The sequence below is a fragment of the Rattus norvegicus genome, chromosome 4 (genome assembly GCF_036323735.1).
Source record: "Rattus norvegicus strain BN/NHsdMcwi chromosome 4, GRCr8, whole genome shotgun sequence".
Lineage (NCBI taxonomy): Eukaryota > Metazoa > Chordata > Mammalia > Rodentia > Muridae > Rattus > Rattus norvegicus.
This window is the reverse complement of record NC_086022.1, coordinates 25,387,312-25,401,567: the sequence shown is the minus strand read 5'-3', so window position 1 is coordinate 25,401,567 and position 14,256 is coordinate 25,387,312. Positions and strand designations below refer to the sequence as shown.

At 39.0% G+C, this 14,256-nt stretch overlaps 1 protein-coding gene across 11 annotated transcripts in view; it reads right to left on the bottom strand.

The window, feature by feature from the left end:
* The window catches only part of Grm3 (glutamate metabotropic receptor 3), a 281,504-nt gene that overhangs the window by 199,154 nt on the left and 68,094 nt on the right, over positions 1-14,256 (bottom strand). For 2 of the 11 annotated variants that reach the window (XM_039107010.2, XM_063285521.1), the window contains exon 2: positions 6,115-6,168. The exons of the other annotated variants lie outside the window; for them this stretch is intronic. The gene's annotated coding sequence lies outside the window, so the exon portion shown is untranslated. The remainder of the gene's footprint in view (positions 1-6,114; positions 6,169-14,256) is intronic. 11 annotated transcript variants of the gene reach the window in all.

Below are 14,256 nucleotides of genomic sequence, written 5' to 3'. Positions count from 1 at the left end.
TCCGATAGCTAACAGCAGTTTAAGAGAACAGAAGCTTATAGAGCTCAAGTAACACGCCTAACTATGACTCACTAAATGGTAGAATTAAGGCAGTAAATGGTAGAGTTGGATGCAAACCTAATTTCTCTGAGGCTGAAATCCATCTTTCAACTGTTTTTCATTCCTTCGTGGGTTAGCTAAAGATTTTGCCTCATATATAATGCAATCAAGGTAGCCAAGACTTAGTAGTTGATGTTTGTTGCTTTAATAACAGCCATTTTGCAATTATATTTTGTCATGATTGTCACCTCTCCCATCTCTTAGTGACAGGCAAGTATAGAATATCTGCTGTAAAGGAAAGATCCACTAAAGCCCATCTATTCCATTGAGTTATTTCTTACCCATGTATCAGAATCTTCAGAGTGAAACCCATGAAAGGTGATGTGTCTAAATTCAAGGGGGGAAATAGGTAGAAGAAAACACTTATTTTCTATCTATTTTCAGCCTTTCCTTCTAGAGTTCAAGGACTATTGAGGAATGGGGGAGGGGTGGCTGAAATATTGTAATAACCAGAAGTTGGGGAAGATTAGACAGAAACAGTCCCTTTTGGACATTACAGGACCAATGTACTCTTGAACTTACAGATGTTGTGTTTGCCTGCACAAGACCTGTACAAGATTAAGTCAATATTCTAGAACACAAAGAAGAGGGGCTCAGGAGCCCCTACCCCTAAATGAGGAGCTATTGACAGTTGATGTCTTCTTGGGGAGTAAGACTCAGTATTTTTAGCAGTATGGCCCTTAGTAAGTCCATTATATTTCAATGGATGGCCCCATAACTATGAGTGTATGAGCATCACAAAATGGACTTAATGGGTTATTCAAATTTAAAAAAGAATACAAAATTGGGTGAAAATGGGATTGGATCTGGGAAGAATTACAAGAAGGAGTGGAATGTGAATATGATCAAAATACATTGTATGTCTTCATGAAAGCCTCAAAACTTAATAAATGCTATATTAAATTACAGTAGGGATGAGGGAGGGGCTGCCAAGGACAAACATCCAACCTAGAAGCTATTGGCAATTGATAGCTTCTGTGGAAAAGAGAGTGGCTTTTTTTTTTTTTTTTTTGGAGAGTGGCCACTGATAGAGTATGTATAACCTAGTGAATAACTTGATATGCATGATTATACAATATAGACATAAATAATTGGATCATGTGGAGTCAGAGACAGAAAGACAGACATAGAAAGAGAGAGAGGGCAGAGAGAGAAAGAGAGAAATAGAGACAGAGACAGAGAGATAGAGAGACAGAAACAGAGACAGACAGAAAGAAAGAATTTGGAGAGAGATGCATTGCAGGGTAGCCTAGGGGAAATTGAAGTAAGAGATGGGAGGTTAGATATGACTGACATATATTATATATGTTGTATGTGTGCATAAAAGAATAAAAGAATAAAGAAATAATACCCCAGTCCTATTACACATTGTCGTCACTAAAAATGCCCTTGCTGATTAAACAAATAAATAGTCTCAACATTATTCAATGAGATTGTTACACTAGTCAATGTATTTTATTTCAAAGTCTTGTGCAATGTTAGTGCTTATCTTTTACTCTGGGAATTTCATGGCGTATTTGGAAGAATTGTATAGACATTAAGGTGAATATTAATAAAAATTTGAGTTTATATAAAGAGCTCAAACTTAAATCAAGTAATTTTGATTTATTTGGTCAGACACTAGGTAACTAAATGTTGGCTTTAAAAAGATGTGCTCTGGATCTGGGCTTTGCAGATTTAGGCTCTAGCTCTAATTTTGTTTAATCAGCGACAGCGAACAAGTCAAATAAGTCCTCTAAGCTTCTTAATTTCTATTTCTTAAAATGGGAATGGTGGCCACATTTTCTTCAATCTGATCAAATGAGCAGCTTCATACACAGTAAGAGGAGATCAGTCAATGCTTTTGTGGTTAAAAAAAATGAGAAGGTTAAGACAAGAATATGGGTGTGTTAGCTATGTAACTAGGTTAGTTCTGGTCATCTGAGAGATGATGCCAAAATGTTGTTAATGTGCAACAATTTCAGTAGGGAAATATGTTTATGAGAAATGCTTAGAGCTTTTGGGAGAAATATAGATGGGCCTCCACAATGGTGCCAGGCATTTGTATCTAGTCTGGAAGTGATATGGGCAGGGAGGGAATATTAGGGTGCCCTTGACTCATGGATGGCATTAGGAAGTTCAACAAGGCTGGATATCAAATAGGACAGTCAAATGAGTCAATCTCCTAGGAAGGGACCTACCTTGCTATCCCTGTCACCTTTAGTTACAGGCTGGGAAGAGTTATCTATAGTGTGGCCTCAGAATCTTTAGCTCAAAGGCTTTAGTCATCTGAGAGGGGATCTTGATTAGTTACGTTCTTTTCTGAAATCTGCAAAAAACCTTTCTGTTGTCTTTACACAGTTGATTCGATTATTAAATATCATAATTTTTTTCTGTGAACTACATTGTAGAAGACACAAAGATAGTACGAGTACATGATATCTAGGAATAATTAATTCAATATGAGGGTGACTTTTAACTGTGCCACATGAGCCATGAATGGAATGGGTCTATAGGAACTGGGAAAATGGGCTGGAAGTGGATTTGACTTTGAAAGTTAGACAAATCTTGATGGAGGAGAGCCTGGGTAAGCATTAAACAAAATTCAAAAATAGTCTGAACTAAGTTACAGAACACTGTGACTATGAAACTAACTTTTGTTTTACAGAGAACCACTAAATGGTTTTAAGAAGCGCATCAACCACACAGGTCTTTTTAGGAAGAGAACTCTATGTAGAAAACAGAATATACTGGGGAAATGATGTAACAATGCAAGTTAAGATAGCTCTGACATTCCATCTCACCCCAGTTTAATATCATCAAAAGAACAAGGTCAACAAATGATGGTGAAGATATATAGAGAAAAGTCTCCTGCATTCATTTGGGGGTGGTGGTGGAGTAATTAGGAAACTCAATATGGAGGCCTCTAAAACAAAAAAAAGAGTTATCATGTGACCTAACTATGCCACTGAGCACATATTCCAAAGACTCCATATCTACTGGAGACATTCTTGCATATCTATGTTTACTATTGACATATTCCCAATAGCAAAGAATTGGAACCAGTTTTTGTGTTCCTAAATGAATGGATGCATGGATAAAGAAAATGTGGTACATACATGCAGTGGAAAGTTGTTCATGAATAAAGAAATTTGAAAGTTCCAGGAAAGTGTGTCTTTCTGGAAAAATACTAATGAAGGTAAATGAGATCTCAAAGGTCAAATATTGCATGTTCTCTTATATTCAGATCATACTTTTTAGTGGTTTTATGTGTGTGCATGTGTGTGTGTGTGTGTGTGTGTGTGTGTGTGAGAGAGAGAGAGAGAGAGAGAGAGAGAGAGAGAGAGAGAGAGAGAGAGAGAGTGTTAGTTCAGGAAAAGAACTCACAGAGGTATAAAGAAGTGCAGAGAAAGAAAGCTGTGTGCAGAATTTATTGAACATGAAAGGGTATAGGCAGAACAGGGTGATGATTGTGCAAGAAAGAAAAACAACAAAAATGAATTCTAGTTCAAAGTGTCCTAATGCATGACTCACTTCATATTGCAATTAAAAGAAAAAAATACATGGGAGAAGTGTAATGATAAGCCCAAATGAAATGGTCCAGATTTAGATGAAAAATAATTAGATGTTGTTTTAGAGTAAAACCGTTGTTGAAGAACATCATTTCCAAACTAGAATTTGAAGGGAAAGACTTCAAGCTTTCTGCTTGAAGGTCTAAGATGATATTGGCTAAAGAAACATACAAAATTAGAGGAGACCTTCACATAAGACCAATTCTACATCGACATATTCAATTTCCAGCATGTCTCCAATATTCATATGGGATGCTAGAGAACAAGGACTGAGGCATCCCAGAAGATCTGCACCCAGAGCATTTGGTAAGGACTCTCCCTGAACTCCCACAGCTGCCACTGGGAGACCAGTGGACTTGGGGACCCACCATCCACCAAAACCCCTGCTCACCAAATATCACTCCCCTTCTGCCTGGTGCTTTCTTCTAGGACAGAATGCTAGCTAGTTTGCTCCCTGGAAGACATCATATCCCAAGGCATCCCAGACGATCCACTACACTCAGAGCATTTGATACCACATCCTGAGGTATCCCAGGAGATCTGCTGCACTCAGGACACTACAGCTTGAAGGTATCCCAGGAGTCCCTCTGTATACAGGGTAACTGGGCAACAGACACCACAGTCAGAAGACCTTCTGGCGGCTCTGTAAAGTACAGGGCAACTGACCCAAAAGACTACAAGCCTCGTTGGAGTTCTGCTATAAACAGGGAAACAGAAACCACAGTCCATACCCCGTTCACCCCCACCCAGACCAGTTTCACATAGGACAATAGCTTGACTGCTCCTCTGGAGACCCAACAGTCTGAAAGCCACCCAGGAGACCTACTGCAGCTAGGGCAGCAGATCAGCAGCTTTTATGCCTCCCTGAAGACTCTTTAGTTGGAAGGCCCCACAGGAAGTCTGCTACTGCCAGGGCCACAGGCCTACCAGAAGACCTGTTGCAGCCTAAACACAAAAGAGACAGACTTCAGACAGAATCACCAAAATCAGGGATAACAAGATGGTGAGAGGCAAGCACAAGACCATAAGCAACAGAAGCCAATATACATGGACATCATCAGAACCCATTTCTTCCACCACAGCAAGCCCTGAATACATCAGTAAACCTGGAAATCGGGAAGTCGATCTAAAATAGAGTCCTTTAAGGAGGTTATAAATAACTCACTGAAAGAAATACAAGGAAACACAGGTAAACAGGTAGAAGTCTTTAAACAGAAAACAAATAAATCCCTTAAAAAATACAGGAAAACACAGTCAAACAGGTGTAGGAATTGCATAAAGTGATCCAAAACCTAAATGTGGAAGTAGAAACAATAAAGCAAACACAAATGGAGGCAAACCTACGGAGGATCCTAGAAGGAAAACTCCAATACCAGGAAGATACCTACACTAAAGAAAAGACAAGATATTAAGCATCTCACAACAAAGTCAAAAGGAGGGAAATGCAAGCACATAAAGCCACCTACAAAAACAAATATAACAGGAACCAGCAGTCATCTGTCTTTAGTATCTTTCAATATTAATGGACTCAACTCACCTATAAAGGACGTAAGCTGGATATGCAAACAATATCCATCATTTTGCAGCATATGAGAAACACACTCCAAAAACAAAGACAGACACTATCTCAGAGTAAAAGGATGCAAAAAGGTCTTCTAAGCAAATGATCCCAAGAAACAAGCTGAAGTTGTGAACCTAATATCCAATAAAATAGTCTTTCACCAAAAGTTATCAAATGTCATGAGGAAGGATATTTCATATTCATCAAATGGAATATCTACCAATAGAAAGCCTCATTTCTGAACATCTATGTCCCAAATGCAAGTGCAACCACATTCATAGAAGGAACTTTACTAAAGCTCAAAGCACACATTGACACTATTATTGACAATAATAGTGGGAGACTTCAATACCCTACTTTCAACAATGGACAGGTCATTGAAACAGAAACTAAACAGAGACACAGTAAAACTCTTAGAGGTTATGGAACAAATGGATTTAACAGGTATCTGCAGAACATTTCACCCTAAAACAAAAGAATACACCTTTTTCTCAGTACTTCATGGTACCTTCTTCAAAATAGATCATATAATTGGTCACAAAACAACCTTCAACCAACACAAGAAGATTGAAATAATCCCATACATCCTATCAGACCACCATAGCACAAGGCTGGTATTCAATAAGAGCAAAAACAACAGAAAGCCCACCTACACATGGAAACTGAACAATGCTCTACTCAATGATATCCTGGTCAGAGAAGAAATAAAGAAAGAAGTTAAAGACTTCCTGGAATTTAATGAAAATGGTGACACATCATATCCAAACTTATGTGATACAATAAAAGCAGTGCTAAGAGGGAATTTCAAAGCAATAAGTGCCCTGAGAAAACAACTGAAGAGATCTTACACTAGTAACTTAATAGCACACTTGAGAGCTCTAGAACAAAAAGAAGCAAACTCACCCAAGAGGAGTAGAAGGCAGAAAATAGTCTAACTCAGGGCTGGGAATCAATCAACTAGAAACAAAGAGAATAATACAAAGAATCAACAAAACCAAAAGCTGATTCTTAGAGAGAATCAACAAGAGCAATAAACCCCTAAACTAACTAAAGGACCTACAGGCAGTATCCAAATTAACAAAACCAGGAATGAAAAGGGAAACATGACAACAGAAAGGAGAAAATTCAAAAAATCATCAGATCCTACTACAAAAGACTATACTCAACAAAACTGGAAAAGCTAGATGAAATGGATGTTTTCTTGACAGATACCACATACCAAAGTTAAATTACGAGCAGGTAAACTATCTAAGTAGGCCAATATCCAATAAGGCAATAGAAGAAGTCATTCAAAATCTCCCATACAAAAAAAAAAGCCTAGGGACATATGGTTTAAGTACAGAATTCTGTCTGACCTTCAAAGAAGACCTGATACCAGTATTCCTCAAACTATTCCATAAGATAGAAACAGAAGGAACACTACCTAATTCATTCTAGGAAGCCACAATAACTCTGATACCTAAACCACACAAGGACTCAACCAAAATGAGAACCAGATCAACCTTGCTTATGAATATCGGTGCAAAAATACTCAATAAAATTCTTGCAAACTGAATCCAAGAACACATCAAAACTATCGTTCACCATGATCAAGTAGGCTTCATCCCAGGGATGCAAGGTTGGTTCAATATATGAAAATCTATTAATGTAATCTACCATATAAACAAACTCAAAGAAAAAAATCACACGATCATCTCCTTAGATGCAGAAAAGGCATTAGACAAAATACAACACCCCTTCATGTTAAAAGTATTGAAGAGATCAGGAATTCAAGGCCCATACCTAAACATAATAAAAACAATTTACTGCAAACTAACAGCCAATATCAAATTAAATGATGAGATACTTGAAGCGAGACCACTAAAATTGGGAACAAGGATACCCACTCTCCCCATATCTATTCAATACAGTACACAAAGTGCTAGTTAGAACAATAAGACAACAAAAAGAGATCAAGGGGATATAAATTGGCAAAAAAGAAATACAGGTATCCCTATTTGTAGATGATATGATAATATGCATAAGCGACCCCTTAAATTCTACCAAAGAACTTCTCCAGCTGATAAAAATCTTCAGCAAAGTAGCCGGATATAAAATTAACTCAAATAAATAATAGCCTTCCCTTATACAAATGATAAACAGGTTGAGAAAGAAATTAGGGAAACAACTCCCTTCACAAGAGCCACAAATAATATAAAATACCTTGGTGACTCTAACCAAGCAAGTGAAAGATCTACAAGACAATAACGTCAAGTCTCTCAAGAAAGAAATCAAAGAGGATCTCAGAAAATGGAGAGATCTCCCATACTGATGGATTGGCAGAATTAACATAGTCAAAATGGCCACCCTACTAAAGGCAATCTACAGATTCAATGCAAACCCCATCAAAATCCCAAGACAATTCTTTAAAGACATGGAAAAAGCAATTCTCAAATTTATCTGGAAAAGCAAAAAACACAGAATAGCAAACCCAATTCTGAAAAATAAATCACCATCTCTGACCTCAAGCTCTACTACAGAGCAACAGTGATAAAAACCGCATGATATTGGTACAGAGATAGACAGGTTGATCAATGGAATAGAGTTGAAGACCCAGAAATAAAACCACACACTTAGGGACACTTGCTCTTTGACAAAGAAGCCAAAAATATACAATGGAAAAGAGGAAAGCATCTTCAATAAATGGTGCTGGTTGAACTAACGGTCTGCATGTAGAAAAATGAAATATATATCCATATTTGTCAACTTACACAAAGTTCAAGTCCAAGTGGATCAAGAACCTCAACATAAAACAAGATAGACTGAATCTAATAGAAGAGAAAGTTGGAAAGATCCTTGAACTTATTGGCATAGAGGGAATTTTCCTGAATAGAACTCCAATGGCTCACACTTTAAGATCAAGAATTGAAAAATGGGAGCTCATGAAACTGGAAAGCTTCTGCAAGCAAAGGGCATAGTCAATAAGATAAAGCAGCAACCTATAGATTGGGAAAACTTCACTAATTCCATGTCCAATAGAGAGGTAACTCAAGAAGCCAACCACCAAAAACCAAACAACCCAATCAAACATGGGTATAGAACTTAACTGAGAACTCACAACAGTGGAATCTTGAATGGCTGACAAGCACCTACAGAAATGTTCAAAGTCCTTAGTGATCAGAGAAATGCAAATCAAGACAACTCTGAGAGTCTACTTTACACCAATCAGAATGGCTAAGATCAAAACCTCAGTTGAAAACACATGTTTGGGAGGATGTGGAAAAAGAGGAACACTCCTCCACTGTTGGTGGAATTGCCAACTGGTACAACCACTCTGGAAATCAATTTGGAGGTTCCTCAGAAAATTGGAAATAGACCCAGCAATACTACTCTTGGGAATATAGCCAAAAGATGCCACACAATGCCACAGAGGCATGTTTCACTATGTTCATAGCAGCCTTATTTGTGACAGCCAGAAGCTGGAATCGCTGATGTCCCATGACAGAAGAATGGATACAGAAAATGTGGCTCATTTACACAATGGAATACTACTCAGGTATTACGAATGAGGACATCCTGAGCTTTGCAGACAAATGGATGGAACTAGAAAATATCGCCCTGAGTGAGGTAACTCAGACTGAAAAGGATATGCATGGTATATACTCATTAAAAAGTGGATATTAGCAAAACGAAAAAAGTACAGAATACCCAAGATATACTCCATATAATTCCAAAAAATCAACAAGCTGAAGGGCTCAAACGAGGTCAGTTCAGTCCCACTTGGAGGTGGGGGAGAAGAAAATAACCAAAAGGGGGAGGGAGGGTCCTGGAATGGAAAATGGATAGGGGTGGAGAGGGAAATATGATCTGGTATTAGGTGGGGGAAAAGGACTGAAGACCTGAGGGCCAGCAGAAAGAATGGAAATAGGCAACATCGGGAGGTAGAGGTTGGGAGGATGTCCAGATTGTACCAGAGACCTGGGAGGTGAGAGACTCTCAGGACTCAAAGGGAGGGACCCTAGATGAAATGCCCTATAGTGGGGAGAGGGAACTTGTAGAACCCACCTCCAGCAGAAAGATAGAGCATTAAGTGAGGGGTGGGGTTGCTATCTCACAGTCAAAACTCTGACCCATAATTGTCCTTATCTGAAAAAAACTGCAGGGATGGAGATGGAGAAGAGCCTGAGGAAAAGAAGGTCCAGCTACAGCCCAAAGTGGGATCCAGCTCAAGGGGAGGCCCCAAGGTATGACACCATTACTGAGGTTATGGAGTGCACACAAAATGAGACCTAACATGACTGCTCTCCAAAAGACCCAACAAGCAGCTGAAAGAGTCAGACGCAGATTTTACACCCAACCAATGAACAGAAGCTGCTGACCCTGTAGTTGAATTAGGGAAAAGTTGGAAGAACCTGAGGAGGAGAGCAACCCTGTAGGGGACCATCAGTCTCAATTAATCTGGATTACTGTGATCTCTCAGACACTCGATCACCAACCAGGCAGCATACACCAGCTGAGATGAGGCCTCCAACACATATACAGCAGAGGACTGCTGAATCTATGTTCATTCAGAGAAGATACACCTAACCCTCAAGAGACAGGAATCCCAAGGTAGTTTAGAGGTCTAATGGGATGTGTTGGGTAGGAACATCCTACTGGATATAGGTGTTGGGGGAGGAGGTCTGGTATGTGGAGAAGTCAGATCGTGGACTAGGAGAGGAATAAAATCTGGAGTGTAAAAAAATAAAGAAAAACAGAAAAAGTAATAATAATATAAATTCAAACAAATAAACAACAAAAAAGCATTTCACTACATGTTTTAGTTAATTTATCTAAGTTTTTGTACTTTGTCATTATTTTAAATCATTTTTGACTACCCAACTTCTTAGTAAATATGAACATAAAATGTGAAATCCAAGTGTTTAATTCCAATACAACTCCAATACAATTATCCATTTATACTTCAATATTTAAAAAAATAATTTGAAGAATTGTACTGACAGCCAGACAATTTGGCATCTAGAGCTTGAACTACGTTGTTAAGAGGCCTACTAACCAGTTTGCTGGACACTAGAAGCTACAAGAGGAAGTAAGCTGAGGGTATTAATTACATTTTAATCAGTATATTTGTGTTGTGAAAAATAAAAGGAGTAAGGTTTTAAACACTCAACGATAAAGCAGTTACACCACTAGTGGTCTCATGTCATTGTACAATTCTGAGAAAAAGGCACCTAAAGTTGGCTTTCAGTGGACGAAAATAATCATTTAAAATGAATTTATTTTAAAAATTTCAAGATACTGTGAAATACTGATTCCATTTCCTAAAAGTTTGTTATTCTACAATGCTGGTTCTTCAGAAAGACTCTCTCCATTCTTTGTCCGCCATTAAAACCAACAGGGAAAAGGTTGTGTTCTCAAAGCGAGCTACAAGAATTCAGCTTTCACATGCCCTCCTCTACTCCAAGGCCTTTCAGTTACAGACATTGAGGAAAAACTCAGAAGTGCCATTTCTTTTCTATCTGCATCCCTGCATCTTCAGAGCCCTTGAGCTTTATATGTACTAATATGACATCATTTTAAGATCCCAGTTGAACCTCTGAGAGAAATTGGAAACAAGGCTGTCAATTGTGAGTTGCTTTGAGAGGATCTGAGGTGTCCTTTAGAGACGACAGGGCAGCTGGCTCTGTTTGGTTCACCAGTGAAGCATCACTTTGGCTTTGGATGGTAACAGGATGGGTCGTCTGTTTTTGTTTTGTTTTTATCTGAGGTTGAGGGCATGTGGAAATTAATGGGGCATACAAAGCTAATAATAGGAGGACTGGGCAGGCAGGGCAGAGAATAAAACTCATCAGGCCAAGGCTCAGAAGCAGCTTTCGTGATCATTCATGATGAGATAGTCTGCAAGGTGGATACAGGAACTAATGAGTTAGAAGGATGGCTTTCAGAGGGTTGAGGCAGGGGGATTATGAAACCAAATTTACCTTGGGCTATGCAGCAAGCTCACAGCAAGCTGGGTGACATAATGAGACTTTGTTTGTAAATAGATAATTCACAAAAAGCAAGCAAAAACAATAACAATATGCTTTAAAAATGGGGATGGGGAACATTTGACCGGGGAAGCTCGCTGCTGAATTGCCTCAGGGTAGAGCCGGGAAGTCACTGGACTGTAACAAGGCAGGGGATTGGAGTAACTAGAAAACCCTAGGACATACATTACAGCTGGGATAAAAACTTATGAATTGTGAATGTACCACCTAGCTTAACTGTACTTGAACTACAGTACTGGGAAATCTGAGCTTAGGGCTACTCTGACTATAAATGCAAAGTGAGAACTTGTTATATAGAGGTTATGATTTAGATGTCAAAGTCAAGTTACCTCTATATAATTTTTTAAGATAAATCAGATTAAAAAATGAGGAAATTGTTTTTGTGTGTGCGTGCATGCATGCATGTGAGTGTATGTGTATGTGTAAGTTTGGCTGATGGGTAGCCACTTAGATATTTGTCAAGCGATTCCATTGCGTTTTTGCATCCAAGGAGACAAAGCCCGAAACTGAACCCAGTTAATCCAAGTCTTTCAACTCTGAAGGTAGGCTCAGGCTCCATCATGTCCAGCCTCAGTGAGGTTCTGCTCAAGAGACCTTCCTAATGATGCACATTGAAGAGCCGTGTCCTCATTATTTTGAAACCAACTGCTTCTAAGTAAAATTCTTCAGTTCTGTTCTACTAGTGGACTCAGTAGGCTCTTGCATATCACTGATGGGAAATGTGCTTAAGCCCAGCTCGGGTTGGATTAGTTGATGTGGGGGTCCCTCTGATCCCCTGCCAGATGTCTATTCCCAGCTGGCAAAGATCCCCGCCTTCTTTTCAGTGCTTGCTGCTAATGCAGAACTTCCTGCCAGCAGGAGCTGGTTTCTTCAGCAATGAGGGCAGCGTGCCCTCAATCAGCATTTAGATTCTTGTGTGAGGACATTCATGGACAAAACTCCCTGCTGCTTCTCATCTGCCTTCTGTTTTTGGAGTTTCCCAGTCACAGCCTGAACTGTTAGGGATTTGTGTGTGGCCACTGTAGGGTGTGGGTGGGATGATTGCTGACACAAATCAGAGAGACCACTGAGCATGGATCCTGAATGTTTATAGACCTTGTTCCCATAGATTGTTCAAGTGTCAAGAAGGGGGCTTATGGTGCTTGGCATGTCGCCCGGAAGACTGAGTTAGAAAAGGGCCTATGGGATGAATGTTTTCCCTTCTGGAAAAGCACACAGTGCCATGCTGGGGAGTGCGAGCTCCCGAGTCAGATAATCTGAGTGATTTCTAATCTCAGCTATCACATTGGTTAGGGTCTCCTGGTTGCAGCAGGTTAACTACAATTTTTCTATGCACTTCATATTTCTTGTTTTTCATATAAGAATGACGACAGTAACTATTTCCTAGGGTTCTTATGCAACTTAAAAATGCTCAAAACAATGTCTGGCACTTGGCAAACATACAATTTTCTTCTTCCCTCCTTTCCTTCCCTATTCTCCCTCCGTACTTCTTTCCTTCTTCTGTAACCCAAGTCTCAATATTCTAGCTCTCTCCTCCTGAGCTTTATCACCACCTGTATGTAACTCGTTAGTAATTAAACTAGCTGCATATCATCCAGGCTCAGTAAAACAAAGGCACTTATTATTAGAGGTACTTAAGTATGATGTTTGAATTTCCAACCTCTCACTAGCTGTTCGCCATGATCCAGATACTATACTAATCAGAGAAAACAATAGGTGGTTTTTCCGCTGTGGACATAGTTCCAAGCTGGTTTACTTTGCTCCTTTGTTCCCCATCATCCACTGACCTTGTAAAGCAAGATGATGCTACGTAATTTGACCCAGGTCCCAAAGCCAAGAGTAGGACGAGGGTTTGAACTCAGGGAGAATGGTTCCAATGTCTGTACTCTCACTTACAATAAACATTGCCTCTCGTGATACTATCCTTAATTCATCACTGATATTATGAGAAGATTATTGTTGCTATGTTTATGGTATAGGGGACTGAACTAAACTTTTCAGAGAAGTTAAGCAGATTGCCTGCAGCCTCATGGCAAAAGAAGCAGTGGATAGTTTCATTTAAACCAATTTTCTAAAAGTGTGAAATAAGACGAAGATAAATTGGGGCAATCTGATACGTGAGTAGAGCGAAGGTGGAAGTGGACAGGGAGAGAGACAGCATATTGTTATGAGGGATGTTGTGGGGATACTCACGATATGGAGTAGGTGGGGATACTTATGGATTTTCCAAAGAAGTATGTTTATAAAACCTTATCAAGAAATATTCTGTTTTTAGATAGTCTTGCTATAGCGCTAATTCTGTCTTCTAGGGAAGTACATTTCCTCAAAGAAGACTTAAAAAAGCAACAGAGACATGTTCGAAGTTAGAATCAGTGAAAAAATTCTGAGTGCAAAATTGTATAACAGCTTCTAAGTAAAAATATTCAGCCATATGGACAAGTCTCTAGAAGGGAATACAAAGCATGAAGCTACTCGCTTTGTTAGCATAGCAACGTTAGGAATTGCAAAACTATTTCCTTTTCATAATGCTAATGTCTAAAAATTAAAGAACAATTATTAAAATCAATTCATGTGTTAATTGGCTTATGATCAAGATCCCTAGATCAAGATCATGGGCCTGGTGTACTTGCGTGACCTCTAATTAATCTGCCCTCTAACTGTAGTGTACTTGGTCATTAGTCCATACGTGGCCAGGTGAGACCTGTGCTTTCTCAATGCTACATTCCTATGTTTCTCTTCTACTTAATTCATGATTTTCCTTTCTGTCCATCTGCATACTGATCTCTGTAGAGTCTTTCATTTTTGGCCTATACCAGATAGTACTCATCTTTTACCTGAGCCTTCCCTGTGAATTAAACCCCAAAGAGTGCCTTTACCTTCAAGAGTAAAAGAAAGTCACAACATATTTGGATAGTAGAATTGTTGAAACAGTAAAAAGGCTAGTGTTTCAGTGAGTTTACTGTAAGTTCCCTCTTGCTGTAAATCTCATTTTTCTTCGGAGGTTGCAATACAATATAGA